Genomic DNA, 24,410 nt, shown 5'->3' with positions numbered 1-24,410 from the left:
TCTTACAGTGAAGCTGCATGCCCTCGGGAAAAATTACGGCTGTAGTTTCCCCTTGCTTTCAGCCGTTCGCAGTACCATAACAGCAAGGCCGTTTTGGTTAGTGTTACAATGCCTGATCAGTCAATCATGCAGACTGTTGCCCCTGCAACTACTGAAAAGGCTGCTGCCCCTCTTCAGGAACCACACGTTTGTCTGGCCTCTCAACAGATACCCCTCCGTTGTGGTTGCACCTACGGTACGGCTATCTGTATCGTTGAGGCACGCGAGCCTCCCCACCACCGGCAAGGTCCATGGTTCAGGGAGGGGGCGGGGGCCGGGGAGGGTTATATGTATGTATGTATATGTATGTATGTATAAACGTCTGAAGATAATCAGAACATGTTCGAAACGCGTTGCATTATGTTAGATTCAGCACAAAATAAAAAGTGACTGGTAGCAGAAACTTGAAATAAATTTTAAAAAATGGCTCTGAGCACTATGGGACTTAACTGCTGAGGTCATCAGTCCCCTAGAACTTAGAACTACTTAAACCTAACTAACCTAAGGACGTCACACACATCCATGCCCGAGGCAGGATTCGAACCTGCGACCGTAGCGGTCGCGCGGTTCCAGACTGTAGCGCCTAGAACCGCTCGGCCACACCGACCGGCTGAAATAAATAATTATCCCACACAGTCACGGTGCACAAACATAGCCATTATGGCTGAAAATAATTATAATCCGTAGTACCCATGAACCATAATACCAATGAAATCAGAATTATTTTTAATACCTTCAGGTGCTGACGTGCGTTGATATATATATGAACGGGGACAGGTGAAAATGTGTGCCCCAAACGGGATTCGAACCTGCTTACATGGTAGACGCTCTATCCATCTCAGCCACGGAGGGCACAGAGGACAGCGCGACTGTAGGGACTAACTCGCGCACGCCTGCCGCGAGACTCACATTCTCACCTCGTATGTCCACACACTACATTCGTAGTGTCCCACCCCAACACGCTCATTACTCGTGGAAGACATTCTTACCAAGTCCCGTAAGAGTTCGGGTAATATGTGTGCATCCGCACAGAAGAAGAAGGTCACGGCCGGTATTGCCAGAGCTATATACTTTTATGGATATGGCGTCTGTACTTTCGGACATGTCCGAAAGAACAGACACCGTATCCATATAAGTAAATAATACCAATGAGTGACAGTTGGAATAGGCCAACTCCTACAAATATCTGGGTGTAACACTTTGTAGGAATACGACATGGAATGATCACATAGGTTCAGTCGTGGATAAAGCGGGTGGTAGACTTCGGTTTATTGGTGGAATGCTGCGGAAGTGCAATAAATCTACAAAGGAGTTTGCGACCGGTTCCAGAATATTCCTCAAGTATGTGGGGCCCGTACCAAATAGTACTAACAGGTGATACTGAACGTATACGGAGAAGGGAAGCACCAATGGTCACAGGTTTGTTTAATCCGTGAGAGAATGTCACAGAGATAATGAAGGGATTGAACTGGAAGATTATTGAAGATAAACTTATCCTGAGAAAATTTATTAACAAAGTTTCAAGAACCGGATTTAAACGATTACCCTGGGAATATACTACAACCCTCCTACGTATCGCTCGCACAGAGATCATTAGGATAAGATAACAATAATTCAGACAATCATTCTTCCGGCGCTCCATACGTGAATGGAACAGGAAGAAACCCGAACACTGGTACAAATGGTGCAAATGGCTCCAAGCACTAAGGGATTTAACATCTGAGGTCATGAGTCCCCTAGCTTTAGAACTAATTAAACCTAACTAACCTAAGGACATCACACACATCCATCATCCATGCCCGCGGTAGGATTAGAACCTGGGACCGTAGAACACTGGTACAATGGGACGTACCCTCTGCCATGCACCTCTCGCTGGTTTGCAGAGTATATATGTAGATGTAGATAAGTCCAAATTAATGAATTTAGTGTTTCACTGTTGTTCTGCAGATAGGCTCCAGGGAACCTCTCCACCAAATTGTCGTCTGTCAGATGTTTGCACACACGAGCAAGAGCTTCAGTAACTTCACTCTTCGGTGGCGGCTTATGAGGAAACGTGTCTAGTGTCCCGTTTGTATGAGCTTGGTTCCATTCGCACCAACGTTCAGACCAATAATCGTCCTGCGGTTTGTCATCCGTTAAATTCCTAAGATACAGTAAGGGCATAATTGCTTTTTTCATCTCACTTTTGTCGAAAGCAATTATTTGAGACGTCTGGTGGGCAAGTATATCTATATAGATATTCTCTTCGACCTAGAATGTTACAATAGCTTTACAGAAATATATCGATCGTAGTCGCAAACGGTCCAAGAACGGAGAGCTCCTAGAGTGGGCGGTTAGCGCTTCCGCTGAAACGTGATTTTCAGATATTTCCCGGCAAAATGCTTTTGATCACATGTTCTTAAGACTATATAAGCAGACAGAGAAAGCAAAAAACTAGTTTTTGAAAGAATGTGAAGCCGTTTTGTTTATTTTAATACCGTGACTGTCTCAAGTAATATGTAAAGGTTTTTTAAATTACCGCTACCAATCACAAACTATTATTATTATTATTATTTATTTTATGGCCTTCATTGGACCACTGTAGTCAAAAATACAAAGTTCTAAACAAATTGTTACACATGGATACAATTTGGTTCGACAATAACTGAATATATTTAGGTAATATAATTATTAGAGGCTATTCTTATATGGAAGGTGTTTTGCTCTTCTGTCTCCCCAATATTTCTTCATTCTTTCAGATATTTTCTTTCTTTCTTCATCTGAGACAACTCTTCCTGTACTCCTTTTATTGATTTTCATTTGTAGTCTGGTTTGCGAGTCTTGCAGTATTCTGGTTTTCTCTGTCTTGTTTTTTAGGTCATCTACTGTAATTTGAAGTTCTTTTATATCTTCCTTAATTTCTGTGATCCATTTAATGTCGCTCTTGCTATTCCACAATTTTTGTATTATTTTTTTACTAATTCTGTTTTCTGGAGTTCCCATCAGATGTCCAAAGAATGAAATGCGTTTCTTCCTGATTGTGCTCATGACTGGTTCTATTTTCTTATATACTGTTTCATTTGATGCTGTTCTCCAATGTCCATTTATTTTATACTGTTTATTTATACATGTCCTAATTATTCTTCTTTCTATTTTTAGTATTCTGTCAATTTCTGCTGTATTAGTTGTTTTGAAGATAGTTTCAGCTGCATACGTTTTTTCTGGTTGTGTAACTGTTTTATAGTGTTTTAATTTTGCATCTATAGATAGGCTTTTTTTGTTGTATGTAGTTTTGGTAATGTAATTTGCATAATTCAGTTTTTTTATTTTATTTTGCCATGATGGCTTCTCATTTAGATTGTATGTTATTATTTCGCCTAAATATTTAAATTTATCAACAATTTTGATTTCCTGTTCTCCTATTGTAATTTTGTTTGCAAGTGGTGGATCAGTTAGCATAATCTCCGTTTTTTCAAATGATATTCTAAGGCCTACTTTCTCTGTTATTTCTTGTAGTGATTTCACTTGTTGCCTGGCTTCTTGAACGGTGTTGTCTAGGAGAGCAAGACCATCAGCGAATCCCAAGCAGTTTAAGCTAATATCATCTTTTGCACTTCCAATTCTTATCCTCTTTGGATTGTCCTTGTACCATTCTCTCATTATGTATTCCAGTGAACAGTTGAAAAGTAATGGTGATAGGCAGTCACCTTGTCTTAAGCCTGTTTTTATGAGGAATGGTTACGAAATTTCTCCTCTAAACTTCACTTTTGATTTGGTGTTGGTTAGAGTGAGTTGTATTATTTTAATTAGTTTTGGATGGAGTCCTAGATTTCTCAAAATTTTTAATACTGAAGGTCTGTGGAGACAGTCATATGCCTTCTTAAAATCTACAAATGTTATTGCCAGAGGTTTGTTCCGTTTCTTGTAGTATGCTATAATCAATTTTAAACTAATTATCTGCACTGCACAGCTTCTCCATGGTCTAAAACCTCCCTGATATTCCCCTGTTATAATTGCTCCTTGATTCTTTCATATAGTATCTTGAATAGAATTTTATATGTGCAATCTAGGAGAGAGATTCCTCTGTAGTTGTCTGGGTTGCTCTTATCTCCCTTTTTGTGTAGTGGGTGGATGATAGCTGTGGACCAATGTTCGGGAAATTGTTCTGTTACCCAAATTTTTGTTAGAGCCATGTGTAAGGAGGTCTTGACTGTGTCACTTGCATATTTCCACATTTCAACAAAAACCTGATCTTCTCCACATGCCTTATAATTTTTTTGTTCTTTAAGAATTTCTTCTACTTCTTGGAAAGTTGGAGGGTCTAGTTTGTTAGGTTTGGTTTTTATTGGGGTATTTATGTTGAGTTGTAAAGGTTCTTTGGGTTCCTCGCAATTTTGCCATGATTTCTGCATTTTCCTTGTTACTGTGTGTCATTCTTTCATCTTCATCTTTCAGTATTAGTGTAGGGGCCTCATATTGTTGTAGTTGTTTCCCAAAGATTTTGTAGTAGTTGCTGGAGTTGGTTTTATGATAATTACGTTCTATAGACTCTATAATATCTTTATGAAATCCTCTCTTGATTCTTATAATATTTTGAGTGAATTTTTTTCTTTCATTTTTTAGGTTGATGGCATTTTCTTCAGTTTTATGTGTTTGAAACTTTAACCATGCTTGGTGTCTATCTTCATGGAATTTGTCACATTCTGATGTCCACCATGCATGTTTCCTTCGTGGGTTCAAGGGAGCTAGATTCTCTGCTTCTTTTTTAAGATTAGGCACTAGTTGTTCTAGATCATCTGTTAATTTGATGGTTTGTGTTATTTGTTGGTACTTATTATTTTTAATTAGCTGATGTGGGTCAAACCTCCTTTTTATTTTATTAGTTTTTCCGGTCCTCTTCTTTAACGGTGTGAATTTGATTTTAATTTTAACCATATAATGAACTGAGCCTGTGTCTATTCCTCTGAGTACTTTAACATTGTGGATCTCCTTATGAAAATTTTTGTCCATACAGACATGGTCTAGCTGCCACTCGCCCTTCCTCCAGTCTGGATGTTTCCATGTTTTAAGTTTACTTGGCTTCCTCTTAAAGTATGTTGATTTAGATATAAGGTTGTGTTCTCTGCAGAGTTCTACAAGTCTTTGACCGTTTTTGTTTGTAAATTTATGTGGACTCCATTTTCCAATTATATCTTTATATTTCCTTTCTTTTCCCAACTGAGCATTGAAATCTCCCAATAAGATCATTACATTCTTTTTATTTACTCTGTTCACAGTTTGTTCTAGAAGGTCCCAAAATTTATCTACCTCTTCCTTTGTTTTTGTTAGACAATTTTTTTCATTTGTTGGGGCATGAGCATTTATTATTGTATAGGTTTTATTCATTGTTTTAAAGCTTATAGTCGCAATTCTTGGTGATACTGCTTGGAAATCCGTTACTGAATCTATCATTTTTATGTTTACTAAAAACCCTGTTCCAAACTGGGGACATTGTTTCATTGCCCTCGGTCCTGGTTTCGCATTATAAATTCTGTATCCTTGTGATTCGAATGGGTCCTCTGTGGTGTTTCTCATTTCTTGGATCCCTGTTATTAAAATGTTTTGTTTATTTAGTTCATCTGTGAGCTCCTTGAGTTTTCCTGTCTGAGGTAGTGAGTTTATGTTGTGTGTTGCTATATAATTTATTTGCTCATGTTTAATCTTCTTTTTGTGTTTTAGTGTGCATTTGGATGGTCGCAAACGCTCCGATTCGTTGCTGTCTTCTAGTTGACTACCCACCGAATCCGATGTAGCCTTTTTGAGCAGGACGGTGGAATTTTTTTCCTAAAAGACCTTTCCATTTTTGACTGTCGAAGGTTGTCAACCTTAGTTGGAGCAAGCTCCGATTTACAACTCCGGTTGTTAACCGCAGAGGGTGTTTTTGGTCCGCGAGAGCTATTTTATTTCACTCAAGTCCGCCAGTAAACCGGTGAGGACTTCCCTATCCGCCACCTGGGACGCGCCACGTAGGAGTATCACCTCTCCTCCTACTATGACAGCATAGTAGGTTCGTGACACAAACTATTGTATTACCGAACTTATTTATTTAGCGACATGTATCGAGGGAATAATTCATCTTCAGGCTAAATGGCATTACAAAAACAATTTCACACTAAGGTCATACTGATGTTACATAGTCTTTTCATAAATGCTGTGGTTATCCTGTGGAAGAAGAGAAAACTTAGTAAGAGGCGATGTCACTTTGCAAGCTGGACTGATGGTTGCATGAAAATGTTTTGTAACGGTCACTCATTTTGTTCTTCTGGCGTGGCAGATAAACGGGACACTAGACACTTTACAAAACATTTTCATTCAAACACCAGTCCAGCTTCCAAAGTGACATAGCCTCTTACTAAGTTTTCTCTTCTTCCACAGGATAAGCACAGCATTTATGAAAAGACTATGCAACATCAGTATGACCTTACTGTAAAATTGTTTTTGTAAGGCCATTTAGCCTGAAGATGAGATATTCCCTCGAAACATGTCGCTAAATAAATAAGTAATACAGTAGTTAACTAAGTTTGTGACTGGAGCGGTAATTTAAAAAAACCTTTACATAGTTTTTGAAACCTTGAGACGGAAATTCCCCTAAATTTCTTTGGTTTCGCTACAGGCTAACACTCATTCTTTGAAATGGAAATAGAAAAAGAATTTTTTCATGGCTTCTTTTACTGTTTGCTCAATACACAGACTGAATAATGTGAGAGATAGACTACGACTCCGTCTCAGTCCCATTTCAACAGCTCCTTCCTTCTCATGTTCTTCGATTGATAACTTCGTCCTGCTTTCTCTACAGTTTGTAGATGACCCTGTATTTTAGACCTATAACGTTCAGAGTTGCAAAGTGTATCCTCTGGTCCACATAGTCAAAATCTTTCTTTAATCCTACAAAAGCTATAAGCGTACATTTTCCTGCCTTCAGTCCATCTTCTGAGGTGAGTCAAAGCGTCAATATGGTCTCGAGTGTTCCCACATTTCTCCGGAACACAAACTTATCATTCCCGAGGTCGACTTCTACCAGTTTTTCATTCTTCTGTAAATAATTCGTGTCATGACTTATTAAACTGTCAGCACCTGAATATTTAGAATTGGATTATTACATTGCTCTTGAAGTGTGGTAGTATTTTGCCCTTCTCACATGTCTTCCACACTAGGGGGGGTGGGGGGTGGTTAGTTTCGTCATGGCTGTCTCTACCAAGAATCTCAATAATTCTTGTTTCTTTCAGTACTCTGTCAACCTCTTCTTCCAATATTTTATTCCCCATTCCACCTTCATTTAATTCGCCTTTACTTTCCGCAATATTGTCTTCAAGTTTCGTTTCTTATTATGGCCCTTCCATATATTCGTTCCACCCTTCGGCCTTCCATCCAACATTCACATATACATACTCCGCAAGCGAGTTCATGATACGTGGCAGACGGTGATATAGGAAGACATACGTAGGGAGAAAGCGGTATATTCGTCTCGGAATTTTAACGGTACACCATATCATAGTGCACAATGCCTCTCTTGTAGCATCTGCTACTGGAGACAGTTGAGCACCGCCGTGACGCTTTCGCGCCCACTAAACGAATTACTGAGCCGAATTCTTTATTTAGTGCTTGCTTATTATGTAAGCTTCTGATATTTATACAGAAGCTCTCTGTTCTCCAACGGAAACATACATGGTTTGATATAACACGTACGTCCGCTTTTACCCTCGCGTTAATTCAAGTACATGAAAATAGAGTTATGCCTCTAACCGACTTCTTCCACTGGCAAGACCAAAAGACTGTTTGCAAACGCTCGTACGCGACCTCCGAGTAGGAAAGCAGCTCCTGCCATCTAGCGTACCTTCCATGAACTTCCACGGGAGACCACGGCACATGCCTACGGAGCGGAAAAGATTTGGGACGGGTTATAATCTCTCTCCGATTACAACAGCGTGCTTTGATCCTGTCCATAAAATTAAAATAGTGTCCTTCCCAAAACGGAAAGAGGTATACCCCGTGACTATAATATTAGCGGGTAACAGTTGAAATTAGTCGTACGCATGTCTGGGCGTAACAGTTTGTGAGTATACGAAACTTAGTTACTTAGTTGTGATGCATAGATCATTTGAACGATTCTTCTATCGAAATCATGAGGAACGAATTAGTTTACAGGATATATATGCATGATTAGTTTAATTTTAAAGAAAGCATTATTATGTTCTCCATTTCTTTTTCTACTCATGCAACTATAGTTAAAAGCAACATTTTTTTAATTTTTTTGTACTGGGTACCAGTATGTAAGTAGAAATTTTTTAATGAAATAGAGAGAGTTGTCCAGGAGAAATGACTTTAAATTAGATTTAAAACTTGCTTGGCTACCTGTCAGACATTTCATAGTATTGGACAAATGAACAAAACTTTTTGCTGCTTCATACTGGACTCCTCTCTGAGCCACTGACGGGCTTAACAATGCGTAATAAATGTCATTTTCCCCCTATAGTGTTGCAGGTATGTACATCACTATTCTTCACAAACTGTGATGGATCATTTATGACGGATATCATTAGGGAATACATCGACTGCGACGGTGCACTGAAATCCCTAGCTGCTTGAAGAGGTACCCACATGATGTGGCCTTAAATACTTTCTTTCCAGGTGATGAGTTACCCCAGAAAATTACTCCGAAAGACATTATTGAGGCGAAATATGGAAACTATGTCAGGAGGTTGATACATTTGTTTCCAAGATTACAAGTAATACGAAGAGCAAAAGTAGCTGAACTTAATTGCTCGAGAAGCTCACTAATTTGCTAATTCCATTTCCAGTTTTCGTCAATATTTACACCCAAAAATATGGAGTATTCGGCCCTAAACGGTTCAAATGGCTCTGAGCACTATGGGACTTAACATCTTAGGTCATCAGTCCCCTAGAACTTAGAACTACTTAAACCTAACTAACCTAACGACATCACACACATCCATGCCCGAGGCAGGATTCGAACCTGCGACCGTAGCAGTCGCGCGGTTCCGGACTGAAGCGCCTAGAACCGCTTGACCGCCGCGGCCGGCCTATTCGGCCCTATTTGCTGACTCCTGCTCATGTGTTCCATCAGTTGTTGGTATGACTGTTGCACAGAAGTGAACGTAATTTTTTTTTTCAAGATTTAGAGATAGTCCATTTTCAGAGAACCACTTAATTATCCCTTGGAAAATATCATTTACCTAACCTTCTGTTAATCGGGCAGGTAGGTTAGAAAATTTAAAAAGGGAAATGGATAGGTTGAAGTTAGATATAGTGGGAATTAGTGAAGTTCGGTGGCAGGAGGAACAAGACTTCTGGTCAGGTGACTACAGGGTTATAAACACAAAATCAAATAGGGGGAATGCAGGAGTAGGTTTAATAATGAATAGGAAAATAGGAATGCGGGTAAGCTACTACAAACAGCATAGTGAACGCATTATTGTGGCCAAGATAGATACGAAGCCCACACCTACTACAGTAGTACAAGTTTATATGCCAACTAGCTCTGCAGATGACGAAGAAATTGAAGAAATGTATGATGAAATAAAAGAAATTATTCAGATTGTGAAGGGAGACGAAAATTTAATAGTCATGGGTGACTGGAATTCGAGTGTAGGAAAAGGGAGAGAAGGAAACATAGTAGGTGAATATGGATTGGGGGACAGTAATGAAAGAGGAAGCCGCCTGGTAGAATTTTGCACAGAGCACAACATAATCATAACTAACACTTGGTTTAAGAATCATGAAAGAAGGTTGTATACATGGAAGAACCCTGGAGATACTAAAAGGTATCAGATAGATTATATAATGGTAAGACAGAGATTTAGGAACCAGGTTTTAAATTGTAAGACATTTCCAGGGGCAGATGTGGACTCTGACCACAATCTATTGGTTATGACCTGTAGATTAAAACTGAAGAAACTGCAAAAAGATGGGAATTTAAGGAGATGGGACCTGGATAAACTGAAAGAACCAGAGGTTGTACAGAGATTCAGGGAGAGCATAAGGGAGCAATTGACAGGAATGGGGGAAATAAATACAGTAGAAGAAGAATGGGTAGCTTTGAGGGACGAAGTAGTGAAGGCAGCAGAGGATCAAGTAGGTAAAAAGACGAGGGCTAGTAGAAATCCTTGGGTAACAGAAGAAATATTGAATTTAATTGATGAAAGGAGAAAATATAAAAATGCAGTAAGTGAAACAAGCAAAAAGGAATACAAACGTCTCAAAAATGAGATCGACAGGAAGTGCAAAATGGCTAAGCAGGAATGGCTAGAGGACAAATGTAAGGATGTAGAGGCCTATCTCACTAGGGGTAAGATAGATACCGCCTACAGGAAAATTAAAGAGACCTTTGGAGATAAGAGAACGACTGGTATGAATATCAAGAGCTCAGATGGAAACCCAGTTCGAAGCAAAGAAGGGAAAGCAGAAAGGTGGAAGGAGTATATAGAGGGTCTATACAAGGGCGATGTACTTGAGGACAATATTATGGAAATGGAAGAGGATGTAGATGAAGATGAAATGGGAGATACGATACTGCGTGAAGAGTTTGACAGAGCGCTGAAAGACCTGAGTCGAAACAAGGCCCCCGGAGTAGACAATATTCCATTGGAACTACTGACAACCGTGGGAGAGCCAGTCCTGACAAAACTCTACCATCTGGTGAGCAAGATGTATGAAACAGGCGAAATACCCTCAGACTTCAAGAAGAATATAATAATTCCAATCCCAAAGAAAGCAGGTGTTGACAGATGTGAAAATTACCGAACTATCAGCTTAATAAGTCACAGCTGCAAAATACTAACACGAATTCTTTACAGACGAATGGAAAAACTAGTAGAAGCCAACCTCGGGGAAGATCAGTTTGGATTCCGTAGAAACACTGGAACACGTGAGGCAATACTGACGTTACGACTTATCTTAGAAGAAAGATTAAGGAAAGGCAAACCTACGTTTCTAGCATTTGTAGACTTAGAGAAAGCTTTTGACAATGTTGACTGGAATACTCTCTTTCAAATTCTGAAGGTGGCAGGGGTAAAATACAGGGAGCGAAAGACTATTTACAATTTGTACAGAAACCAGGTGGCAGTTATAAGAGTCGAGGGACATGAAAGGGAAGCAGTGGTTGGGAAGGGAGTAAGACAGGGTTGTAGCCTCTCCCCGATGTTGTTCAATCTGTATATTGAGCAAGCAGTAAAAGAAACAAAAGAAAAATTCGGAGTAGGTATTAAAATTCATGGAGAGGAAATAAAAACCTTGAGGTTCGCCGATGACATTGTAATTCTGTCAGAGACAGCAAAGGACTTGGAAGAGCAATTGAATGGAATGGACAGTGTCTTGAAAGGAGGATATAAGATGAACATCAACAAAAGCAAAACAAGGATAATGGAATGTAGTCTAATTAAGTCGGGTGATGCTGAGGGAATTAGATTAGGAAATGAGGCACTTAAAGTAGTAAAGGAGTTTTGCTATTTGGGGAGCAAAATAACTGATGATGGTAGAAGTAGAGAGGATATAAAATGTAGGCTGGCAATGGCAAGGAAAGCGTTTCTGAAGAAGAGAAATTTGTTAACATCCAGTATTGATTTAAGTGTCAGGAAGTCATTTCTGAAAGTATTCGTATGGAGTGTAGCCATGTATGGAAGTGAAACATGGACGATAAATAGTTTGGACAAGAAGAGAATAGAAGCTTTCGAAATGTGGTGCTACAGAAGAATGCTAAAGATTAGATGGGTAGATCACATAACTAATGAGGAAGTATTGAATAGGATTGGGGAGAAGAGAAGTTTGTGGCACAACTTGACCAGAAGAAGGGATCGGTTGGTAGGACATGTTCTGAGGCATCAAGGGATCACCAATTTAGTATTGGAGGGCAGCGTGGAGGGTAAAAATCGTAGAGGGAGACCAAGAGATGAATACACTAAGCAGATTCAGAAGGATGTAGGTTGCAGTAGGTACTGGGAGATGAAAAAGCTTGCACAGGATAGAGTGGCATGGAGAGCTGCATCAAACCAGTCTCAGGACTGAAGACCACAACAACAACTGTTGGTTTCTCTCTAATAGGGTTTAAAATCACACTAGCACCGTTCCAATTTTATTTGTTGAATGTTAAGTGAAAGGTTATTCACATATATAAGGAATAGTAGCTGATCAGAAATGGAATTCTGTGGAATCCCTTTGTTGTTTTTTTCCCAGTCATTAAAAAGAATCTTTGGCATGTTTACGTTCTGCTAATACAATGTGTGAAAAAGTGTGTGACTATGTATATATCCCAGTATGTACTGTAAAATTAAAGATGTGTATTGTGTATACGAACTGCACAACAGAAGCAGACATCATAGAATGTTAAACTGCAAACAACTATAAAACCTGATGTTAATCACTAAAAAGCACCTGAAGATGAGCCTCCAGGGCTCGAAATGCATAGTGCAGTAAATAAACGTACCTTGTGGCTGAAGGCGGTTTGTTCTTCATTTTACGAATATAAAAAATTTTGAACCCTGCTGTAAAACAGCAAATACAATAGCAAAGGTTAATTAAAAACAAAACACAAGCAACTGATCCAGATGGCACTCCAGGAATCGACCTCTGAGAGGGTCCGGCAACAAACACTTTCGCGAGCGATGAGATAGGCAGCTAAGAGTTGCACTCGCTTCGCAAGGTGGTAACTCAGACTCTTGGCAGCCTAACGAATGACTAATCATAATCATAAACCAAATGTAACGATGCAACAATACGGCAAAGCCGGAACCGGCGGTCTTCACTACGCCCTCAGAATACTGTGTTTAGAGCGCCCGGAACGAGAAAAGCCCGCATCTCGTGGTCGTGCGGTAGCGTTCTCGCTTCCCACGCCCGGGTTCCCGGGTTCGATTTCCGGCGGGGTCAGGGATTTTCTCTGCCCCGTGATGGCTGGGTGTTGTGTGCTGTCCTTAGGTTAGTTAGGTTTAAGTAGGTCTAAGTTCTAGGGGACTGATGACCATAGATGTTAAGTCCCATAGTGCTCAGAGCCATTTTTTTTGGAACGAGAAAGGAACCACTACCAGATTTCAGTCTGATTCCACAAACCCGAAAATCTGATCAAAAAAGTCACACTACAGAACACCTGACAAACTAAGAGTAACTAAATCCCCACTCGATTTGCGTGCGAGGCCAAACCGAAATGTAACCAAGCACTATCAGCAACCACACGTCATTGAGGAAACAATCGCAACGAGAGTCAGAATTAAGTACCAAATGAGAGACATCAAGTTCATTAGGAACACAAACGCACACTGAACTCACTGTGACAACTCTGAGGACGGTTGGCAGAATGAAACTAATTTCTTCACTGCTTTATTAATTCACAGCTGAGTAACCACACCGTCTAAAGACTGAGCCAAGTGATTTAACACAGTAGGGTCTTCACGTACTAAGCGGTACGCAGATCCACCAAACAGCACATGACGGAGCAATGATAATCTGTCACAACATCACATACGTACTATGGGGCCTACACAGGTGACTGACTCCGCTCTACTTGGATTGAAATGCGCTCCTCTCAAACCTTGCTGGATCCAGTTTACAACGGGGTCGTGCATCCTCGTGACCACAGCCCTTCCAGCCCATAAGTCCATGCGTGCCGCCAGTGGTCCCGGCGTGTTCCGCAGTGCACGGACCTGCCTGCTCCTGAGTCCCCACCCCAACTGGCCCACTCACACCACCCGGCCAAACCAACGACGTCGCCCCAAAGATAGGGCAGCAGTTACTACATATCGATAACCGCAGCTGCTGCCACTAGTGGACAGGCAACACTTGCGAAACCGAGTGGCGCCAGTCAACACGAGAAGAAGACCTTCAAACGCAACCATGCCAACCAAACGATACGTCTGGTCTGCAACAGAGGGCGGAAACCTACAAAGAGCACCAACGCGAGCCGCAGCAGGGCTCAGAGGTGAGGGGGGGGGGGGGGGGGGGGGGGGTTTGTTAGTGGCACCAGAAGTACCCTCCGCCACACACCGTCAGGTGGCTTTCGGAGTATGATGTAGGTGCAGATCAGGTGCGTCCCATGGCATATGTTCCTCAATGGTGATGCTGTGCTCCAAGACGAATGGCCCCCTGTTCACACAGCTCGCAAGGCCTGGTTTTGTGAGCACGAGGGTGATTCGTCACATCTCCCTGGCCACCACACTCACCAGATCTCAATGTCATTGGCTCTTGGTTGTCTGCTATGGAGAGAAGAATACATGATCGCTTTCCACCTTCATCATCCTTACCTGAAGTTGCCATTATTTTGCAGGAAGAAATCGTTAAAGGTACCTTTGAAAACATTACACGACCTGTATTTATCCATTCCCAGACGACTGGAAGCTGTTTTTTATGCCAGTGGCTTTCCTACATCGTATTACACACGGTGCCAACGGCCTTACCGCAGTGGTAACACCGGTTCCCGTCAGATCACTGAAGTTAAGCGCTGTCGGGCTGGGCTCTAGCACTTGGATGGGTGCCCACCTGGTCTGCCGAGCACTGTTGGCAAGCGGGATGCACTCAGCCCTTGTGAGGCAAACTGAGGAGCTACTTGATTGAGAAGTAGCGGCTCCGGTCTCGGAAACTGACATATGCCCCGGAGAGCTGTGTGTTGACCACATGCCCCTTCATATTCCCATCCAGTGACGCCTATGGGCTGAGGATGGCACGGCGGCCGGTCGGTACCTTTGGGCGCTCCTGGCCTGTTCGGGAGGAGTTTACTTTTACTACACATGGTAACGTGTTCAGGTTTTGGTGTTCCCATATATTCGTCCCTATCCTGTTGATGGTACTGCAACAAATTTCACACTAAGTAAATATTGGAAACACATCCGTCGCGATCGGTTCAAAATATCAGGTTCACGACTTGACAGCGAATGTAAAATTTGAACCTCACGAAACCCTAATAATTTAAGGTTTTTTGATTCCACTACTTACGAGCCAGTTACGTCACATCAATACGTGGGTGAAGAAATGTGTAGGGTTATGAATCTCACATATACGGAGATGACAAAATTCATGGGTTAGCGATATGCACATATACAGTATAGTATTAAAATCAGAATTTAAAAGAGCTTTGGAAGACTTCACATCGAATAAGACAGAAGGGACAACATTCCATCAGAATTTCTAAAATCATTGGAGGACAAGGCAACAAAACAACCATTCACGTTGGAGTGTAGAATGTCCGAGGCTCACGATATACTATCTGACATTACTAAAAACATCATCTACACAATGCCGAAGATTGCAAGAACAGACAAGTGCGAGAATTATCGCGCAATCAGCTTAACACCTCACTCATCCACTTTTCTGAAAGGAATAATTTACAGAAGAATGGAAAACAAAATTGAGAATTTGTTACATGATGATCACTTTGGCTTTACGAAAGGTAAACAAAACAATCATTCACATTGGAGTGTAGAATGTTCGAGAGTCGCGATATACTATCTGACATTACTGAAAACATCATCCACACAATTCCGAAGATTGAAAGAACAGACAAGTGCGAGAATTTCATGCAGTCACCTTAACACCTCACTCATCCACTTTTCTGAAAGGAATAATATACAGAAGAATGTAAAAGAAAAAAAAATCAAATGTGTGTGAAATGTTATGGGACTTAACTGCTAAGGTCATCAGTCCCTAAGCTTGCACACCACTTAACCTAAATTATCCTAAGAACACACACACACACACACACACACACACACACACACACACACACACACACACCCATGCCCGAGGGAGCACTCGAACCTCCGCCGGGACCAGCCGCACCGTACATGACTGCAGCGCCTCAGACCACTCGGCTAATCCCCCGCGGCTGGAAAAGAAAACTGAGGATTTGTTACATTATGATAACTTTGGCTTTACGAAAGGTAAAGCCAGCAGAGAGGCAATTCTGACGTTGCAGTTGATAATGGAAAATGAAGACCCGTCGACCTGGAAAAAGCGTTCGACAATGTAAAATGGTGCAAGATATTCGAAATTCTGAAAAAAATAGCCGTAAGCTATAGGGGGAGAGGGGTAATATACACTGGAGCGCCAAAGAAACTGGTATAGGCATGTGTATTCAAATACGGAGATATGTAAACAGGTAGAATACGGCGCTGCGGTCGACAACGCCTACATAAGACAACAAGTGTCTGGCGCAGTTGTTAGATCGGTAACTGCTACTAAAATGTCAGGTTATCAAGATTTAACTGAGTTTGAACGTGGTGCTACAATCGGCGCACGAGCGATGGGAAACAGCATCTCCGACGTAGTGATGAAATGGGGATTTTCCCGTACGACCATTTCACGAGTGTACCGTGATTATCAGGAATCCGGTAAAACATCATCTCCGACATCGCTGCGGCCAGAAGAAGATCCTGCAAGAAAGGGAGCAACGTGACAGAAGAGTAGCCCTTCTGCAAATTGCTGCAGATTCCAATGCTGGGCCATCAACAAGTGTCAGCGTGAAAACCATTCAACGAAACATCATCAATATGGGCTTTCGGAGCCAGAGGCCCACTCGTGTACCTTGATGACAGCCGCACACAAAGCTTTACGCCTCGACTGGTCCCGTGAACACCGATATTGGACTGTTGATGACTGGAAACATGTTGCCTCGTCCGACGACTCTCGTTTCAAATTGCATCGACCGGATGGACGTGTACGGGTATGGAGACAAATTCATGAATTCATGGACCCTGCATGTCATCAGGGGACTGTTAAAGGTAGTGGAGGCTCTGTAATGGTGTGGGGCGTGTGCAGTTGGAGAGATATGGGACCCTTGATACTTCTACATACGACTCTGATAGGTTACAGGTATGTAAGCATCCTCTCTGATCACGTGCATCAATTCATGTCCATTGTGCATTGCAACGGACTTGCGAAATTTCAGCAGGACATGCGACACCCCACATGTCCAGAATTGCTACAGAATGGCTGCAGGAACACTCTTCTGAGTTTAAACTCTTTCGCTGTCCACCAAACTTCGCAGACATGAACACTGTATAGCATACCTGGGATACCTTGCAACGTGCTCGTCTTAAGACATCTCGGACTCACTCGTAAGTTTACGGAATTATGAACATGCAGGATTGATGGTCTCAATTCCCTCCAACACTGCTTCAGACATTAATCAAGTCCATGCCACGTTCTGTCATCGCGAGTTCCTACACGATATTCGGCTGGTGTACCAGCTGCTTTGGCTCTTCAGTGTACAATCTGTACAAAATGGAAGAGGGAACAATAAGAGTGGCTGACCAAGAACGAAGTGCTCGGATTGAAAAAGGTGTAAGACAAGGTGTGGTCTTTCACCCCCCCCCCCACCCTTCTCTTCAGTCTATGCATGGAAGACGAAATGACCGAAATAAAAGAAGTGTCTGTGTGTGGAATTGAAATTCAAGGTGAAAGGATATCAATGATAGGATTCGCTGGTGACATTGTTATCATCAATGAATGTGAATTAAATGATGTAATGAATGAAAAGATCAGTCTAATTAGTACAAAATATGGACTGAGAGTAAATCGAAGCGAGACGAAATTAATGAGAAGTAACAGGTATGAGAAAAGTGATAAATTGAACATCAGGATGGGTGATCACAAAGTAGATGAAGAAATTCTGCTAGCTAGGCAGGAAAATGACCCATATGGTTGGAGCAAGGAGGATATCAAAAGCAGGCTAGCACTGGCAGAAAGGGCATTGTTGGACAAGTGAAGTCTACTGGTATCAAACATAGGCCTTAATTTGAGGAAGGAATTTCTGAGAATGTGAGTTTGGAGCACAGCATTGTATGGTAGTGAAACATGGACTGTGGGAAAACCGAAAAAGAAGAATATCGAAATACCTGAGCTGTGGTACTACAGAAGAATGTTGAAAATTATGTACTGATAAAGTTAAGGAAGGAGAAAGTTCTTCAGAGAATCGGCGAAGAAAGGAATGTATGGGAAACACTGACAAGAAGAAGCGAAAAGATCGTACGACATCTGCTAAGACATTTGGTAGTAACCTCTATTTTTGGACAACATGCTTGTGCAGAGAAGCAGCGATTAGTATGATTAATCAATTATTCAAAAACAGTCTTAATCGCATTTATTATTATTATACCGCCAACTGGTTTCAACCCGACGTAGGGGTTATCTTCTGGGCGTTTACACCATTGGTTGACTGCTGGTGGTGATTTGATAGTTTCCTGCCGTTATGTAGACAGGAGTGACACCACCATCAGTCGACCAATGGTGTAAACGCCCAGAAAATGACCCCTACGTCGGGTTGAAACCGGTTGGCGGTATAATAATAATAATAATAATAATAATAATAAATGAGATTAAGACTGTTCTTGAATTATTGAGTAACCTCTATGGTATAAAAGCGCAGTTCGAGGCTCTCTTTTGTATTCTGGTGATTCGTATGAAAAGGTTTCCAACGTGATTATGGACGCACGACGGGAAATAACAGACTTCGAATGCGGAATGGTATTTGCAGCTGGACGCACACGGGAAATTCCATTTCGGAAATCGTTAGGGAATTCAATATTCCGGGATCCACAGCGTCAAGAGTGGTCCGAGAACACCAGATTTCAGGCATTACCTCTCACCGTGGACAATGCAGTGGCCTTCATTTAACGATCGAGTGTAGTGGATTTTCTGTAGAGTTGTCAGTGCTAACAGAGAAATAACTGCAGAAATCAGCGTGGGACGTACGACGAAAGTATCCGTTAAGACAGTCGGCAAAATCTGGGCTATGGCAGCAGACGAGGGACGCGAGTGTCTTTGCTGAACAGCATGACGTCGTCTGCAGAGCCTCTGCTGGGCTCGTGAACGCATCGGTTGGACTCTCGACTACTGGAAAAACGACTAGAAAACCGTGGCCTTGACAGACGAGTCCCGATTTCAGCTGGAAAAGGCTGATAGTAGTGTTCCAGTATGGTGCAGACCCCACGAAGCCATGGACTCGGGTTGGTAAAAAGTAACTGTGTAAGCTCATGGTGGCTCCATAATGGTGTGGGCTGTGTCTGCAGGGAATCGACTGGTTGCTCTGGTCCAACTTAACAGATCATTGACTGGAAATGGGGTAATTTCCAAGAATGATTGCCTGTCGAAGTCGCGGGGTCCAAATGATACATATCGAACGTGCGATCGTTAATCGATCATGACACTCCGGTGGCAGGTGTTGTGAGTATGTTTACAGTTGTCATTGCAGCAACGACAAAAGAAGAGCGTTACAAAAATACACCACTGGCCATTAAAATTGCTACACCAAGAAGAAATGCGGATGATAAACAGCTATTCATTGGACTAATATACACTGCTGGCCACCGTCAATGCAACACCCTGAAGGAAGCATCCGAATCGAGTGAAATTTACACCATGAGTTTGCAGCGATGAGATATGCAACTGATTAGAATTTCAGCGCAGACGCACATCACGCGCGCCTGTGGCGCCACCTCATAGCGCCATTGAAGGCTTGGCGATTTTGACGAGTGTACGTTCGGCACGTGTGTTTATCTTGTGGTTGTTTCACAAGACGATCAGTTATGCCTCGTAGACAACAGCGAACATCTTTTGATCAAGTATCCGAGTTCGACAGAGGAAGGATAGTGGCTTACCGAGATTGTGGATTATCATACAGAGAAATCGCTAGTTGTGTTGGACGAAACCAAACAACTGTAATGCGGATATGTGGCCGTTGGATGCAGGAGGATACGACGGACCGACGTGGTCGATCGCATTCACCTCGGTGCACCACTGCACGTGCTGATAGGCAAATTGTACCCATGGCAGTGACGGATCGCTCAGTGACATCCCGAACCACACACAGCACATTGCGTCTGTAACGCATCATCCAGTGTCTACGCGTACCATTCGACGCCGTTTACAGCAGAGTGGTCTGTCCGCAAGACGTCCATTGCTTCGTCTACCATTGACGCAGAACCACAGACGTCTCCGTCGCCAATGGTGTGATGACAGACGGATGTGGACGGCAGAATGGAATGACTTGTCTTTACTATCGAGGCACGCTTCTGTCTGCAGCACCACGATGGTCGGATTCGAGTGTGGAGACACCGTGGAGAGAAGATGCTGGACAGCTGCATTATGCACCGCCACACTGGTCTTGCACCGGGTATTATGGTATGCGGCGGTATTGGATATTACTCTCGCACGCCTCTAGTACGCATTGCCGGTACTTCAAATAGGCGGCGCTACATATCAGAGGTGCTGGAGCCAGTTGTCCTTCCTTACATTCAGGGCTCGGCCACAGCCATATTTCAACAGGATAATGCGCGATCACACGTGGCACGCATTGTCCAAAGGTTCTTCGTCAATAACCAGATTGAATTGCTTCCCTGGCCGGCTCGCTCTCCGGATCTTTCGCCGATAGAAAACATGTGGTCCATGGTTGCTCAACGAGTGACCCAGATTACATCCCCAGCTGCCACAACAGATGATCTTTGGCCACGTGTGGAAGCTGCTTGTGCTGCTGTACCCCAGGAACACATCCAACGTCTCTTTGACTCAATGCCGAGACGTGTGGCAGCGGTGATCTCCAACAATGGCGGCTACTCTGGCTACTGATTCTGGCAGGAACCACATGTCACAGACGTCTGTAAACGTAATCATTTGATACTTAGTCAACATGTTATCTACAAAATAAATTTTGTTGTGCTACCTCTTGTCTTTCTTGGCGTTGCATTTACGGTGGCCAGCAGTGTATTATACTAGAACTGACATGTGATTACATTTTCACGCAATTCGGGTGCATAGATCCTGAGAAATCAGTACCCACAACCACCACCTGTGGCCGTAATAACGACCTTGATACGCCTGGGCATTGAGTCAAACAGAGCTTGGATGGCGTGTACAGGTACAACTGCCCATGAAGCTTCAACACGATACCACAGTTCATCAAGAGTACTGACTGGCATATTGTGACGAGCCAGTTGCTCGGCCACCATTGACCAGACGTTTTCAATTGATGAGAGATCTGGAGAATGAGCTGCCCAGGGCAGCAGTCGAACATTTTCTGTATCCAGAAAGGCCCGTACAGGACCTGCAACATGCTGTCGTGCATTATCCTGCTGAAATGTAGGGTTTCGTAGGGATCGAATGAAGGGTAGAGCCACGGGTCGTAACACATCTGAAATGTAGCGTCCACTGTTCAAAGTGCCGTCAATGCGAACAAGAGGTGACCGAGACGTGTAACCAATGGCAGCCCCATACCATCACGCTGGTTGATACGCCAGTATGGCGATGACGAATACACGCTTCCAGTGTGCGTTCACCGCGATGTCGTCAAACACGGATGCGACCATCATGATGCTGTAAACAGAACCTGGATTCGTCCGAAAAAATTACTTTTTGCCATTCGTGCACCCAGGTTCGTCGTTGAGTACACCATCGCAGGCGCTCCTGTCTGTGATGCAACGTCAAGGGTAACCACAGCCACGGTCACCGAGCTGATAGTCCATGGTGCTGCAAATGTCGTCGAACTGTTCGTGCAGATGGTTGTTGTCTTGCAAACGTCCCCATGTGTTGACTCAGGGATCGAGACGTGGCTGCACGATCCGTTACAGCCGTGCGGATAAGATGCCTGTCATCTCGACCGCTAGTGATACGAGACCGTTGGGATCCAGCACGGCGTTCCGTATTACCCTCCTGAAACCACCGATTCCATATTCTGCTAGCAGTCATTGGATCTCGACCAAAGCGAGTAGCAATGTCGCGATACGATATACCACAATCGCGATAGGCTACAATCCGACCTTTATCAAAGTCGGAAACGTGATGGTACGCATTTCTTCTCCTTCACAAGAATGTTTGTCCAGGCAACGCCGGTCAATTGCTGTTTGTGTATGAGAAATCGGTTGGAAACTTTCCTCATGTCAACACGTTGTAGGTGTCGCCACCTGCGCCAATCTCGCGTGAATGCTGTGAAAAGCTAATCATTTGCATATCACAGCATCTTCTTACTTCTACTTCTACTTAAATTTCGTGTCTGTAGCACGTCATCTTCGTGGTGTAGCAATTTTAATGGCCAGTAGTGTACTTGTAATTGCAAAGGAGACAACTTACCTCTCTCGTCGTCGGTGTTGTCGTCATGTGAAAGTCCATTACGGTGGTCTGGATGGATAATTTGAAAGAGTCGAACCACGTATTCTTCCTGATACTCGTTCGTTTTTCTCACAGTGCGCAATGAAATTTTAACGGCGTTTCAGCATCGTAGCTTTTCTTAAGAAGTTTTACACACTTGGTAGCACCACAGTCCATACAGTCCCTTCTTTCCTCGTCCGGTAGTACTCCATATTTGCGACAAAAAGTCGAACAATTTTCTACGATGGATAAACATGAAATTAGATTTTTCCATGTGAGAGAATCCTCCGAAGAAACGTCAAGAACACCAGACATCCCACTCACTAACGACATTAATCGTCTGGGTTTCCCTAGCAACTCACAAACAATTCGCGAAGGTATGTAATTTAGAGCAACTAAGGGAACGACGGAAAACAGATAAAAATGACGATCACAAATAATTGATCACAGCACTCACCACCGATTTACGATCGCATGTTCGATACATATCGTTCGGAACCCGCGACTTCGATAGGCAATCATTTTTGTAAATTACCGGAAATGGTTATGTTCGGCTGTTTGGAGACGACCTGCAACCATTCATGGACGTCATGTTCCCAAACATCGATGGAATTTTTATGGATAAGAATGAGCCATGTCACTGGGCAACAGCTACTCGCGATGGTTGGTTTGACGAGCATTCTGAACAGTTTGAGCGAATGTTCAGGCCACCCATATTGCCCGACATGAATCTCATCGAGTATTTATGGGAAATAATTTGGAGGTCAATTCGTGTACAAAATCCTGCACCGGCAACGCTTTCTCAGTTGTGGGCGGTTATAGAGACTCAGGTACGCAAATTCTGTTACGTTTGCTAAAAATTATTTCTGACAGTGTATTTTATGTGATTTTGAGACATTTTACATCAAGCTACCTATGCATTTAATGTCTTTTAGGTCTGAGGATGGTCGTATCCGCCCGAAATTAATTACCTGGTTAATGAAATTTTTGTGATCCACGACAGGATTTATAACAAAACGAACATGATTTTGTCCTCTTCACCCACCAAAGTCGCCTGACCAGAACCCGATGGAACACACCCGCTGACTGACCAGGAAGTTATTCATTTCTTTAATTTATTGAAGCACATTTTATCCTAGTTAAATAGGAGAAATGCCTGAATGCTGATCCAACTGCTGAGGTGTCCGCCCCTGGTAGCTGAGTGGTCAGCGTGACAGAATGTCAGTCCTAAAGGCCAGGGTTCGATTCCCGGCTCGGTCGGAGATTTTCTCCGCCCAGGCACTGGGTGTTGTGTTGTCCTAATCATCATCATTTCAACCCCACCGACGCCCAAGTCGCCGGAGAGCGTACAATCGAAAGACTTGCACCAGCCGAACGGTCTACCCGACGGGAGGCCCTAGTAATACGATATTTACATTTATTACCTGGTGAAGTGGCGAAATCGAACTGCTTGGTACAAACCAATACCCTGTATGGCAGTCTAATTTTTAAATTGCGATATCCACTATCTCTTTTCGTAGCAAGCGCTCCAGCACTCAATTAGTAGCTCGTAAGAAAGCATTCGTCATTTCTGTGCGCTGGAACGTGAATATCCCTGTACTCGATCGGAAGTTTTCTGCAGGTTCCGGCTCTCAAAAACGCTGCAGTATAATAATTATCCACCAGTGATCACTTCTTACTTACCTCCAAAGGCGCATAATTTAGGTGGATGTAATAAAACATCCTCGTAGGCTTGGCATGGATCGCAAGCGTTGTTTGACGTGAATAAGATTTTCAACATCTCGTATTCCTTCTCCTTGCGGATCCACTGACATCCACTGACATCCACAAAGCCAGCGTACTCCCGCTTTCTTGAATGAGTTAGCAAGCTACTGATACCCTCATTTCTCCGTACTGACGCAGTCGGAAAGCTCTTCACCATTCGTGTACAACTGGGAAAATTGATATTTGGCTCTGAGCACTATGGGACTTAACTTCTGAGGTCATCAGTCCCGTAGAACTTAGCACTACTTAAACCTATCTAACCTAAAGACATGACACACATCCATGCCCGAGGCAGAATTCAAACCTGCGACCGTAGCGGTCGCGCGGTTTCAGACTGTAGCGCCTAGAACCGCTCGGCCACTCCGGCCGGGCAATTGATATTTGAACTGGATACTAAAATCCATTCAGGTGTAACATGTGAACACAAAATGCGACTTTCGTCTTCCACAAGGTGTACCGCATGTAAAGCCGGGTTCACACAGGCAACTAATTTGACGACACATCTTGCGGCA

At 42.9% G+C, this 24,410-nt stretch overlaps 1 protein-coding gene and 1 pseudogene across 2 annotated transcripts in view; one reads left to right on the top strand and one right to left on the bottom strand.

Annotated features, from left to right (window-relative positions):
• The window catches only part of LOC124717040, an 859,980-nt gene that overhangs the window by 602,116 nt on the left and 233,454 nt on the right, over positions 1-24,410 (bottom strand). The window lies entirely within an intron of this gene.
• On the top strand, positions 14,443-14,562 carry LOC124717572 (annotated as a pseudogene).

Source organism: Schistocerca piceifrons, chromosome 9 (assembly GCF_021461385.2).
Source record: "Schistocerca piceifrons isolate TAMUIC-IGC-003096 chromosome 9, iqSchPice1.1, whole genome shotgun sequence".
NCBI classification, from domain to species: domain Eukaryota; kingdom Metazoa; phylum Arthropoda; class Insecta; order Orthoptera; family Acrididae; genus Schistocerca; species Schistocerca piceifrons.
Note: the sequence above shows the minus strand (reverse complement) of the source record. Positions and strands in the feature narration are given on the sequence as shown.